We start from the raw sequence: 12389 nt of genomic DNA, 5'->3' as shown, positions 1-12389 counted from the left end.
CTTCTAGGACAAAACAAAACAGTATATTAAAACACCACTTCTCGTCCACTTTCTCCTACAGTACAGATGAAATATATATAAATATACTGAGGTGACTATGTTTGATATCGGTGGAACACTCGTTTTCTAAGTATATAAAATATGTTTTGGTACTTATTTATATGCAAAGTATGTACAGTACTTCCTAACCAATTACATCTTATGAATAATGGAAAAAACAAAACTGTGAATAAAGCGCTGTATTGTTATTTTTTGGATTTTGATTCCATTAAAAATCATTTAAACCGAGGAAGTGTGTTCACTGAGGCCACTCGTTTGCACTTTAACTGCGGTGTTTACAATTGTCTTTAGTCGTCTGTGTCTAATTCTAAGGCCGCAGCTTTGACTGAAACTTTTTCAGTCGTTCCGCATCATAATAATCGCTCTGCCCCAAAAGCCCGGTTAAGCAACTGCAACGGAAACTTTTCTTGAAAAAAATCATGATTAATCAGTCGATATTCTGAACAGTTTGAGTTATAAAATAATTTTATTTACCGCTGCCTTTCTCTTTAGATCCTCTGTTTTTAAACTGTACAGTGACACACGCTGTCTACCTCGCCTCAGTGCTCTAAAAAGTAAGATCAGGAGGGGGTGAAGGCTGTTCAACAAAGCCTGCTGAATTTAAACAATGGCTTCCTTTCTGCTTGTATACCAAAACCCAGAGAGCAAAACTCAGGCTCCCCAACTAGCAACACAGCTTCCAACTAAACGTACCAACAACTCTCTAGAATACAAAGAACTGTAGGGACCCTCATAACCCCCCACCCACACACACACACGCACACACCCCTGCATCACCGATGTCTACTGCGACCCGATGCTTGATTTCAGTGCCTTTTTTGTTTCAATTTGGGAAATAGAAAAAATAATTTCTTGTTACAGATATTTGGAGGTTGTCGTGCTACTGGTGTGAGCTTAGTTAAAGGCTGTACAAAGATACAGCAGCTATATACGGCGCTCAGTTGGTAAAAGACGATTGCAGTTACGAACACATTCAAGAGGTTTGTTATAAAAAGGATACCAGAAATGAGATAAAGAGATTCTCTCGCTTTGCTCACAAATGCTTATTTTATTTTTTATGTATATAACCGACTTGTGGGTGTTTTTAACTCGAATATATAAACCCTTATATATTTGACATTTTCAAATATCCTCACTTGACATTATCTGCGGCTTTCACTACTACATTATGTATAAAATAATAATATAAATAGGTTTAAACCTCAAACAATCCCTTTCCTCCACCAAGCAAATATTTAGAACCGAACAGAAGTAGCTGACAACAATTCAGCCTTACGAGCTTGCCATATACTTTGTAGAATGTATCATGAAATGTGGAAAAAAAGTAATACGTAGCCTACTTTTTTGTGAATATCTCGTTAATTGTCATAATGAACGTTTTCTCCATAAAATGCAATGCTGTATACATTTACACTATGACGGCAAATTTCAGTACTTCAGCTCTGTTGCTCCAAATGTCCGGAATCGTCCATCATAATTATCAAACCGATTTAATAGGGAGCGTTTAGCAAAAGCAATTCATCAACGATCTAAACAGCGGGCGGAAGTAAAAGTAAAAAAAAAGAAGACGTATTATCGTTTTCTCTTCTCTTTCTTTCAAAATCTAAACCATTGTTGAATATTTAGCGTCCTCCGTTATGAGACTACAGCAAACCTTTCATGTCTTGGTTAATGATTAATATAAAATTGAAGACAGTGTTGGCCGTCCATGAGGTTAATTTAGGCCCAATCTGAATTTCTGTTTTAATCTACTAATCCGCAAGCACAAGCACTTCAATTAAAGATAAGTATTCGAGCCTATATGTTAATACATTCATATACTGAAATGCATTAGTATGTTACAATAACCTGTTAAATAGTTGCGAAAAGCTTTCATTGTCCATCAGTGCTAAACAATATTAGCAAACTATTTTGATAGTTTTTTTCTATTTTAATTTGTTAATATAAAATCAGCATTTCTTTTTATTTCAGCATCACAAATAATGCGAATTACGTGTGTCGATGTTCATATTTTTAAACTGAATTTTGCCCTTCAAATATTAAATTGATATGCATAGGTTTATAGTGTAATACAGTGTTTCTTCAAAATAATATTTTAAGCCTATTTAAAATTATTGTATTATTTTTCAATATAAACACATATGGATACATAAAGATACTTATTTTGAAACTACATCAACATTATTCCGTTAATTTAAAAGTTTAAATAATTTTACAATTTTGAGATATATCCTTTTCGTTTTATGCAAGATTGTTAATTAATAATAAATCTATAATAGGCCTAATTAAAATGTCACATTTGTATCTGCATTACAAATATACAAGGATTTCAGTACCTTGGTTTTTTTTATGTTTTTATACCATATATATGCGACATATTTTAAAGATCCTTTTGTTTTCAGGTTGTATACGTTTTTGGATTATACCTGTTTAGAAAACTGTATATTTATATAGATGAAAGCTGACAAATGGGAGAATGAACTGTTAATAGTTCGCAATGCATTTTTGTGAAGGCGCTCGGTTGAGTCTTCTGCCTGTATGATTCAATATGACACTCTCCCGCATCGGGTCATTGCTTTTCCATAGTCTATACTGATCGCTGTCTTGGCCTAATGTGACTTTTTGCTCTTTCTTGTCATAAATAAACATTAAACTATCCCCAAACACCGAAAAAATAGAGTACGGGCATATACATGAGCAAAGGAGCTAACCTAGAGAGCTTCAAACTACATACTGTAACTTCCCCGAAGAGTATACGAACTCCTTGCTGCGGAGCTGAAGACATCCCTCGTTCTCTTTATGACAAGGATTACATTCACTGTTCTATGTCTAAGCAATAAATTCGGAATTCAGAAGGGTGGGCAGAAAACACGGCTATTTTACTTACATAATATTGGTGATACTTTAAAGTTTAAAAATATTTTTAAAAGTCACATTTCCTTTGCTATACATATGTATGCTGCATAAATGACTCTGATGCACATATACACAATATGCCTACAGATACATTATAACTTTTGAGTACACGCCTAAGACTGCTTTTGCATTGTATAAGCCTGGTTTGTATTATTTTAAAATCAAACTCTGAAGTGTTAGGAATATATCCGAACTCACCTTTCTGAGGCATCCTGAGACGCTGTCAGAACCCTTCTCAATAGTTTTCAGCGCAACACAAATGAATAGAAATGCTGGTGACTCTTGAAAGAGTTGGCAGTAAAATAGTTTTCCCAGTGATGTTTTGCAGAAATTGAAATCCCTGTGAAGGAGACAGAGATTGACAATAAAGTGGGATGTCAGGACTGAGGAGAGACACAAAATGTGTGTGCGCGTATGTGTGTGCGTGTGTGTGAGAGAGAGAGAGAAGTAGAGAAAGAGAACACACCTATGCTGATTGGTGATGGTACAAGTGTATTAATGTATGTGTTCCTGGTCTGTGCCTCGCCTCCACTGCTCTTCACTGGCCCATTAGCAGAGCCTGACCTCTGTCATCATCTTCCAGCAAAACACTTCCTCCTGCGCCTTTGCCAGAGCGGGAAATGAGGCTGAGCCAGAGCTCTCTTTTCAAACCCACTAATCACTCCACACATGCAAATGCACTTCTCTCTCACACACAAAATATTGCCTTATGCAAAGCAATTGGATTGCCTCAAAGCTGCCTATTGGATGGCTAGGCCGTTCTCACCGGCTCAATTGGCTCTGTAGAGTGAGCATGAAAGCAGATACGTTTTACTGCTAAACCTGAAGTTACACACGAACCTATCGAATACATGTCATGAAAAAGTAGCGAGGGCGATTTTTTTTTGTGTCGATAAATTAACTTCGGCGGTTGTTTTTCTCCGTTCGTTTTTTTTTTAAGACAAAGCTGGAGAATGTGAACTGTCTTTCTTTCCCTGCCTGGCTAAATAGGAAAATTTCTCTTAAATTCTAAAAAGAAAAGTGAGGTTATTGTTCCGATCGGTTTCCTTGTTGTTATTGCTACCATTGATATTAATGATGCATTTGTTTATTGTGAGTTGTTCAGGATAGTAAAACGCAAAACGTGTAGCGTACGAGAGGTAAAAAAGTGTAAAGTGTTAGTAGTTGTGGCAAGTGCTTTGTGGATCACATTTGGCTAAAACCTCTCCGCACGTGTATGCTGTGTATGGCAAAGCAGTGGAGAAAGCTATCAGCCCATTGAAAGCAATGGATAAAAACGCTATTTACTTTGTGTATTAAGTGGTCTTGTAAATAGCCTCCAAGTGTACTTACTAAAACAATCACAAACTTTCCCCACGTGTCCTTTGTTGACTCAATGTTTAATATCACATTTAAAGGGAGCACTCAAAATTACCACCAAAATAAATACACTTTCTAATCTGGAGGCTTCCCCGCCTAACGCTCGGTTGCCTGCTTAAAGCAAGCTCTATTAATTTTAATTGATAATTTCCAAGAAGCAGCGCCACTTCTGTGGCTGCCAGAAAATCACAGAGAAAGTAAGTAAATGACTTCGCAGCCATGACCACACACCAGAACTACATTTGTTGAATGCCTGACTATTAACGCACACCTCAGTACACTCTAAAGCAACCCCTCAGCGCCTGCATTTGAGGTTACACTTAGAGCACCAGTCTCAGCTCAGGGTGTTCCAATCATTTATTCCAATGGATCAGAGGGAGTCGGAGGGAATGCGAAACGCAGAGAAAAAGTAAAGCAAAGAAGGAGAAAAAAGGTGGAAAAAGTGTTGGAACGCGCAAAGCATAAAATTAAGTCGTGGATGCATACACTTGACTTCTCTTGACATGTGAAAAGTGCTAAAAGTCAGAGCTCATCAATAAACTATCTTGAAAGTGAATAAGAGTCCTGACAACCATTGCATTCCTAACTAAAGTACAATGAGGAGACAAACGACACTGCCAAAGAGTTTGCATCTCAGTGAAAGGACGCCTCAATAGGAGTGGGATAATGAGCTGCCCAGACCGTCATGCACTGTCATCTCCAGTCCTGCACTGAAGCCGCCACTTCTTCTAATATTTTCAAATAACTTGTTCAGATATATTTCCCCTCTCTTGTTAGCCAGTGCCAATTTTCCGGACTCTGATGGGTTATAATTCGCTTTGCCACACTGCTTTGTAGGATAAATACGCGCTTTTGAATTGATCGAAATAAATGAGTGGATTTTTTTTTCCTTCCAAGGGATTCTGAAGTCACGCTATATGACTCTCCATACCATCATTTTTTCTTTTCATTTTATAATGGGAAGTCTGTGATCTGTTTTTCAAACCAATGGGGGAAAAAAAAACTCAAGTACAATTTTCAAAGAGTTTAAAATTATCTTACGGCTTTTCCAACCCCCTTCATTCTCATCTGCAAGTTTGGGTTTACGGATGCTTTATATTTCAGTGTTGGACTGCACCAAAACAGCAAAACAATTTCAGATTAAAATTAAAATTTGAATGGTTGGTTGACGGAGCAAAACAAAGAGCACGTATCTCTTCCTTTATATTTCTTGCCTACGTGGAGTGTTTTTGTGTGTGTGTATCGGTGTAGTATATATATATAGGCAAAATATAATCTAATACGAAAATTTCGCCAGTTTTCATGAAGCCGAACTGACAGGTGAAGAAACACGACATTAAGAAGGCGTTTTAAGAGGTTTGTATTCAACTGTTAAGTTTCATTATAGGCCTATATGACGTATATATTAAACAGTGATCAACTTTAAACATACTTACAGTATAAGCCTTGCATGTCACCAGTTATGTGTCATTTGGTTTGTTATGCCCTGCTGAAGCTATGAACAACAGATATGACTTATATTTGAGTATGATATTGAATTATGATTGCAGTGCTGAAGGGTGAGGATCGACATGAATCCGTGCGCAGGGCACAAAACATTTACTAAACCCTTTTCCATTAACTGATTGGGTTGTAAAGTAAGCGCAAGCAAGTCTAAATGCAAGTTAATTAGTTGTTCGGATTTAAATAGCAGAAAAAAAACATCGCTCAGGAAGTTTCAAATGTAGTGTTTAAACTCCACACCCATGCGTCTAGATGTTAGCAGCATACACGCACATAATGTTATAGGTTTTAAAGTACAAACCCGGTTCCTCGTTCTTCACTTCATAGAAGGAGATCCCCAAGCAGCTTTGCAATTTTTCAGGAAACAATAGCTCCAATAGATTATTTATTTCTTTGGGAAAGCTGTAAATCCGCCCTGTTGGTTTCTTAAGGCTGAAGAGAAGTCTTGTTTTTAATACAAATTGCAGACCCAATCGCGACAAGACAGCCCTCTACTAAATCAGCGTGATGGAAGAGAACCTTGTTGGAAACGATAATAAAATGTATTGTCTTTTACTCCATTTAAGGGGAAATAACTTGGGCCAGATCTTCAGGTTACGATTGCGATTTTACAGACTATCAATTAGCCCAATTCGGATTAGCAGCAACTAATGCCAGGCCTTGAAAAGAACCCCTAATCTTGTCGCTATTTTTCCCCGGGGCAAAGTGGTCTTTGTGCCCCCTCTAAAAAAGTTTTAAACAACACAAAAAAAATCATAAGGGGAGGGAAATGGTGAATACCGCTGACGTCATTCTTGGAGAGAGAAAGGTCTATTAGAAAACATCAACAAAAGAGACTGGGTGCATTGGCTGCCATTGATTTATCAGGATTTGAGGGAAAGGGGGCCTCGGAGCCAATGAGAGAGTCCAGAGGGAGCTTTATCATCTCAATAATTCTCTAATTGTAGGGCGGGCGGGTGAGTGTGAGATGGGAAGGGCCGAAGGGGGAGGGGGTGTTGTCGGGCGACTAAAAATTCTTCTTGCCTTTACTGGACTTAAGTTTCTGTACAACTAGAATGTCGACAGACGCGATTACTTTCATTTAATGCAGTATTGTCGTTTCATTAAGATGAAAGCAAAGATGTAGGGACGATAAATGCACCTGTCTCTCATATGCACAGGGGAAAAAAACGCGAACTTTTCTATTGGAGAAGTTTACGAGACGCCATTTTAACACAAAGCATAGCTTCATTGGTAATCCTCAGTGTCACTTCTGTGTTGATCAATGGTCATATAAAACTAATTCACTGTGAAGTATTGCTGAAACTTTTCCTCCGGTCTTGAGAATGAAAGGATTTTCCGTTTTTAGGTTCGATATAAGTAGATGAAGATGACTGTATTTAACTTTATTGACTTGAAAATCCGAGTCGCTGGAATTCACCTCCCTTTCCAAGCAAATTGTGTACTGAATGAATCTGTAGGATACAGATTAATGTTTTCACGAACGTAACTGAAGAGCAACAGTAAATTACTCACAAGTATAACATGAATCCACATTTTTGTACAGTCCAAAGCAATCGGCAAAAAATATGTTCAGAATTTCAAAAGCGTATGTATAATGTATTATGAATAATTGTTTTAATTTATACACTTATTTGAATACATAAGCAGTAAATTTGCTCCACTCTTTAAACAGAATAAGCGACAACACAAACAATTCTGTACCTTTAGTTATTTGTTAGTTTATTTCAATAATATTATTATTTTGTTATTGTTACATTAAAATGCACATTGTACGTTTGGCGGCAGTATATACATATAGACACAGACAAATCATGAAATTATCATTCTAAAGGAGCGCTTTAATCTGTTAATATCATTAAATAGTATGTTTATACTCTTAGGCTTATTCAGTCTGCTTGTATTAATATCCAAGTTGCAAAGCACCTTTTTAATATCCAGAAAAATGCTTAAAGTCCTGTTGTCTAGTCCAGTCTAAAATCTCCAGAAATGCACAATTTCTGACATGTTATTCAATAATGCTTATGCCTCCGGGATAGGTAAGCCTGTTTGTGAGCTGCAGAAATGACGCTATAAAAACAGCACACATGCAGTTAATAATAATCCAGTCCTTGTAAAAAGCTTAATGTACACCACTTGTTTACCATGGTCGGGTTACTTTACAGTTAGAGGTAAAAGTAAATGAAACAGATGTTAAGCATCAATAAGCATTATTTAAATCCTCGTGAAACAATACGAGGTTTGCTTTTTCTGCTCCCATCTTACAACTTTCTTCTTACCCGGGGAGGAAGAGAAGAAATATTTACAACTGTATCCCTACAAACTGCCAAACGTTGTTAGTGTTATCGTAAATAACCTTAGCACGCATGAGTATTGTGCATGCACATAGGGTGTAAGAATGTGAAGAACAGTATATATGCTTACGTCTGATTATATACATGAGCCATATATGAGAGGATTTCCAAATATAGAAAGTATCCGCAATACTTTATTTCCAGAACTTATAAAAAAATCCAAAAATGAATCAATGTCCCCAAAACATAAAATAATTACATTGTGATGCATATAGTCTGTAAATTACATCGGTTTTTCTCAGAATGTGTAAAAAATTGTCAAATGTGTGTTGATATTAGAGATGAGAAGTATCAGTGCAGATGTAACTACAGTACTTCATAATCTATGTTTCCGTGGACATTTGCTTGTGAAAGCCAGTCTAAAAATCGAAACGGTAAATTACACAACACACATCGCTTGCCAATAGTAGGCATACACTGTCAAAAGACTATCTGGTCAGAGGTAATTGTGTCACAGCTTTTTTTTCTGGGTATGACAGCTGGATATACACAATCTCCAATAAACATCCCTAATTAGGGAGGTGGATCTCTAATACACGGTGCTTGATTTATTACCCAGGTTTACTCTTCAGTTACTGATTTGTCACATTGCAGCTTCTTTTCAGAAAGGTACTTTGTGGATTACAGACCATGTAGCCTTACAGGTACAATTTATTTATGATACTTTTATGATATGTAGAATGCGATTTATGATACTTCAGGAGGAAACTATGCCTTCTTTCGGATCTGATCTAAGCAGCCCTTTAAGGTTAATGTTAGTTCATTTTGCCTAAGTACAAATATGCATTTGTTATTTTCACAAATAAAACTGTCATACGTCCTGAAGTGTGCTTACATTTGCTTTGTAGGATGTAGAAGGTAAGTTAACATTTTTTCATTGTTTCACAAGTTTTAAAGTATTTATGCTTTTTACCTCAAGAAAACACGTCCCGTGTAATTCCGTACTTCGATCACGTTAAATAGGATAGCACAGTTATAAAATATATTAAATCTATTAATGTTTTCATCTTAAATGAAGTAACACACTTCACTTCTCAGTGTGTTGCAGTTTTTAACATTTAACGCCATGACAAGTACAAGGGTGTGACGGAGATATTTGTAATGTGAGCCCCATGTCTACCTCGGTGAAAATATTTTAATTGCATGTTACTTCAAACTGAAGTTCAAGCGTGTCAATGCTATGATTGAATGTGCTTACAAATTGGGCGAATAGCACTCTCTGCGTCTGTTCCATGCTTGAAAAGACCTGTGAGACACCATATTCACATTTTCCCAACAAATATAAGTTTTCAAAACTTTTTTTTAATTTTTTGGTCACTAATGTTCTGTACGTACTTAGTAACTTAGTTTCGATATAGCTGTGTATGAAGACTACGCGTTTCATTAAAAAAACGTAACTCCCCAATCTCACAAATAATGCACATAAAGATGTCTCGAAAACAGCCCGCTCGATTCTTATGACCTGCAGTGAGACAACTTGATTATGGCCGTTGGTTGGCTAACTGAACATCATGAGCGCAGAAAACTCCAATTGCGAAGCCAAAACAAATAGCCCACTGAAGTAAATATCCGGTCCTTATAACAGGAAAAGCAACACAAAAACGTAACTTCTGTTGACAAAGCTGTAGCTGTATAAATAATTAAATGGAGATAGTACATTTTTTATGTAAAAGTGCAACTTACCTGAAGCAGTTTGCACACCGGTTGTAGTGTCTCCAATGTCTTTTCCGAAATAAGAATAAAGCTTGATGTAGTTTTGATATAGTTTAATACCCCGTTTTTTACGTTTGAATCTTCCGCAGAGTTTAAATGTCAACGTGAATAAAGCCTCTCCTTGCTTACCACTAACTTTCCCTTAATATCAGCCTCAACTCCGCAGTGATTGGCTAGATCGACAGCGCGACGTCACCTTGGACAGCACTTATCGTTCAGCTAACAGGGAAGTAGCAGGTAATACACAAGCTTACACTCTGAAACATTGCTTAGAGTTTGTGGTTATCTGTATTTGTGTGGCTTTAATAAACTACCGGGGTACCCGGTAGGTAACTTGTAAAATTATTTCTTAAACTTGTTTTTATCAACTTAAAATGTCTGAAATATCTCGGTTACAAGTTTCCGTGGTCTTCAGGGGATAAGAAGGGATCAGGAATAAATTAAATCCCTGTAACTGTTGTCCGGTTTGGTATCCAAACAATATTTTATGGAGGTATCATGCCTTTCAGTTATTGGACGTTATTTCCCCTGAAATAACCAGCATACAGTGGTAGCAATGGAATAAAACTACCGAAATAGAAGGAAGCTGATGTTTATCTGGTGTGAAATATTAGACAAGCCATCGTAAGACAATTACTCGGGCAATTAAACCAGAGGCTTGGTCCGAAAAAGACAAACATTTGCGAGAGGCCTGTTTTCATTTCTTCTCTAATAGACAACCATGTTGGATTTTAAAAAAAAGTTTTTAAATGTCCATTTTCTCTTTATTGTCAAAAGAAACAAAAATCTCGATCATATTGGTTCTCGGTTTCTGTTTATTGAATAGACTCGGTCAGGTAGAAAATCGAATTGATGCTTCTTGCCGGATACGTGGACTAATCCGGTAACCAGAGTCGAACCAGAGAGGGGCAAAAATCGAAATAAAAACAATTTTTCTAACTCGAATTACCCAAGACACACCGTGATATCACTACCCCTTACACACTGTATACACAGAGCCTTACCGCCTTTCCCCATTACAAATACTTTCATGCACATCACACATCCATGCACAAAGTCAAAACTACCAACAGTCTGGCAATGTCTAGTGTCACACCTTTATTACACTTTTACCTGTGGCACTACGGTGTTTGTCAGCTGCACATGTAACTTGGATTTAAGCCTGTATGCAGGTGTAGATTTATACGTAGGATACATATGGGAGCATGTACGCTCCGCACATATATGCGTGGGTCATGCATAGAAAAAAAATAACACATCCTTTCATTTGCGCAATGAAAAACTAATGATAAACCCTATAACTACGTTTGTCAACTGAGAACCGGTATAATTTTTAAAACCCTTATAAGACGCAATTAGGTATAGCTCTTTAATTCAGCAATAAGTCTCGAAGTTGTTATTTAAACAGTTGGAAATATAGATAAGAATGCGTTTCATCTTGTACCCTTTTCCTATACAGTATATTCGGTTTACTGTTCGATTTTCACAACGTGATTGTTACACAATTTATTGTGTTAATGTATTGGCAAAGAAAAGCATAATGTTCAACACTGTCAATATTGTATGTGTAATCTGACTTTTATCATCTCATGGTACACAAATATTTTTTTTTATTCTAAACTTTCATCTTGAAATGTTTGTAAGTGAAGGTTTTATTTTATGAGTGGTTGATATTTCGGTTAAGTGCAGCTCGTAAACGATTTTTTTTTGGTGCAGCAAAAAAAACAAACTTTTACCACCTGTATCTGTTCTTTCCAAGTATTTTCTGTATACACGCCCACGACTCTTTGCTTTTCTGGTCTCACCCATTGCAAAAACAGGACAGTATTGCATTAAACCATCTCCAGACCCAGCTCTGATGTTAGAGTCAATATGCACAAGACCAAAAGTAAATGTGCAACCGTGCTCTTGCAGGTTTCTCAGGAAGTGAGTGGTCATTCCGCGGGTTTTAAAAAGCGAGGTAGGCACAGGGATGTGGGAAAGGTGTTTGGCTTATTATTTAGAGTAGCTACCATTAGGAGACTCCGAAACCCTGCAACGCAGCAGGGTTCTTGAACGCTACGCTGGAAACCTCACGGCTTCGACACGCTTATCAGGCTGTCAATAAAACTGGATGGGACACTGAAGCTGAGACAGGTGCTGCCTTTCCCTCTTTCCAAACTGCACTGCTCTCCAAAAACTGATCAGGCGTGAAGTGAAATCTGTACAGCCAGGCATCCCTCTTCTGGCTCTCTGCTTTAAATGCGTGTAGGCTTGTGCGTGCGCGCGTGTGTGTGCGCATATACTAACACATGACAAGGTTACATATTTAAAGATCTCCTTTAGTGGTTCACTTCACATCTGTCAGGCAGAGGAAAACTGAGGAACGTTTCAGTTATAGTTTCTCTTTCTCTTACAGCTTCTCATTTTGATTATTTGTAATACACAGATTTAGTCAGGTTCCACAAAAAAAATGTGATTATAACGTTTCATGGATTCTGGTTG

Source organism: Atractosteus spatula, chromosome 16 (genome assembly GCF_055471065.1).
Source record: "Atractosteus spatula isolate fAtrSpa1 chromosome 16, fAtrSpa1.hap1, whole genome shotgun sequence".
NCBI classification, from domain to species: Eukaryota; Metazoa; Chordata; class Actinopteri; order Semionotiformes; family Lepisosteidae; genus Atractosteus; species Atractosteus spatula.
The sequence above is the reverse complement of the archived record's forward strand: the minus strand, read 5'-3'. Positions refer to the sequence as shown.